The sequence below is a fragment of the Limulus polyphemus genome, unplaced genomic scaffold (assembly GCF_000517525.1).
Source record: "Limulus polyphemus unplaced genomic scaffold, Limulus_polyphemus-2.1.2 Scaffold3721, whole genome shotgun sequence".
NCBI classification, from domain to species: domain Eukaryota; kingdom Metazoa; phylum Arthropoda; class Merostomata; order Xiphosura; family Limulidae; genus Limulus; species Limulus polyphemus.
The window spans coordinates 23,842-25,558 of NW_013669331.1; the positions used below are offsets into that span (position 1 = coordinate 23,842).

At 32.9% G+C, this 1,717-nt stretch overlaps 1 protein-coding gene across 1 annotated transcript in view; it reads left to right on the forward strand.

Annotated features, from left to right (window-relative positions):
* Nucleotides 1-503: 503 nt before the first annotated feature.
* LOC111088419 overlaps nt 504-1,717 on the forward strand; it is a 3,689-nt gene continuing 2,475 nt past the window's right edge. The window contains exon 1 of the mRNA XM_022398487.1: nt 504-621. The gene's annotated coding sequence lies outside the window, so the exon portion shown is untranslated. The remainder of the gene's footprint in view (nt 622-1,717) is intronic.

The window sequence follows — 1,717 nt, forward strand, 5'->3', positions numbered from 1 at the left end:
ACATAATACTATAAATAATCCGCAGTTACAACATCAATGGAATTCCAAGTCAAAGAAAACGTTTCATAGAATGACGTAACAAACCAGTTTAGTTTTCAAGAATCAGTTTTGGGGAATGTTTACAATAATTTGGAGATATTCAGATACTCGGTTTTAGAAGTCACTGTATGCGAGTATCTGAATAATGATCAAGAGGTGAAATACTAAGTTCTCACCCTTAGGTTTTTAAAAATATGATCGCAAAGTGTTATATTGAATATCTTATCTTTAGGATGTGAATAAAGATCTCAAGATGAGAATTAAGATTTTACTGTAGGATTTGAATAATGGAAAGTGGATGTAAATATTTAAGTAATGAGCACACGGAAGTAGCATTCTTGCCTCAGGGGACGTCAGATATAAACAGGTATTGTAGTGTCATCGTTCGGAAAACAGTCCAACAGACCAGTTTTGGGTGTGCGGGTTGAAGTCGTCCTTGACATAGCAGGTTCTGCTTGTGACTACAGGCCTGGATGTGCGATATTAAAATCTTGGATGAGACATTCTCTATCAAGATGGAATCCATCTTTTCTTGACCGTCGTGCCACAAGACTATCTTATGCGTTTCAACAATCAGAACTGGTAATTTCAGAGTTTTGTATAAGTCATTCTCTTTTCATCCGTTTAGAATTATCTAACTTATATTTTAAACATGACGAAAGTAGCATGTTAGCATAAAAGATAACTTGACCTATTTAGCCCACTCGGGCTCTTTCCACTTTAGTGTATAAATACGAATGAAGAAAGGGCAAATGAAAGTAACTTAGGCTTAGCTACACAATGGGCTATCTGTGCTCTGCCCACCAAGGGTATCGAAACCAGGTTTCTTGTGTTGTAAATCCGCAGACCTACTGTGCCACTGAGAGGTTTTACAGAGAAAAATTTAATTTAATTATTGTATACATATATTTGGTTTCTGCTTTAATTCGATGTTTTTCCTGATGGCATTTACCCAAGATATAACATTAATCAAACTTTACGTAGCTAAAAAACATAATCAGCTAATCACGAAGCTTGTTTATAGATATAAAGTTTATCTTTTGTTGACTGATTAAAACACACTAAATATTAAGTAAAAACAAAATTACATGCATATGTTAACAGAGTTAAACCCCAAATCTGGTATCAAGCATCATACTAACAATAAATGCTGGTTATTAATATTTCTACAGTGGTGTCCACTTGTGATGCCATTGACATCCTTAGAATAAAAGACATTTCACGATAAAGTCCTTTAAATAGATAGCATTTTATTTTTATACTGTTATGTTTGACGAGATAAATACTTTCAGTGGTTTTAATTTTTATTTCGGTTTGATTATCGTTTACATGGAGAGTTTTATTAACTAAAACGACGGACCAGTTAATGATTTTTAGTGGTTTTAATATTTATTTCGGTTTGATTATCGTTTACATGGAGAGTTTTATTAACTAAAACGACGGACCAGTTGATGATTTTTAGTGGTTTTAATTTTTATTTCGGTTTGATTATCGTTTACATGGAGAGTTTTATTAACTAAAACGACGGACCAGGTAATGATTTTCAGTGGTTTTAATTTTTATTTCGGTTTGATTATCGTTTACATGGATAGTTTTATTAACTAAAACGACGGACCAGTTAATGATTTTCAGTGGTTTTAATTTTTATTTCGGTTTGATTATCGTTTACACGGAGAGT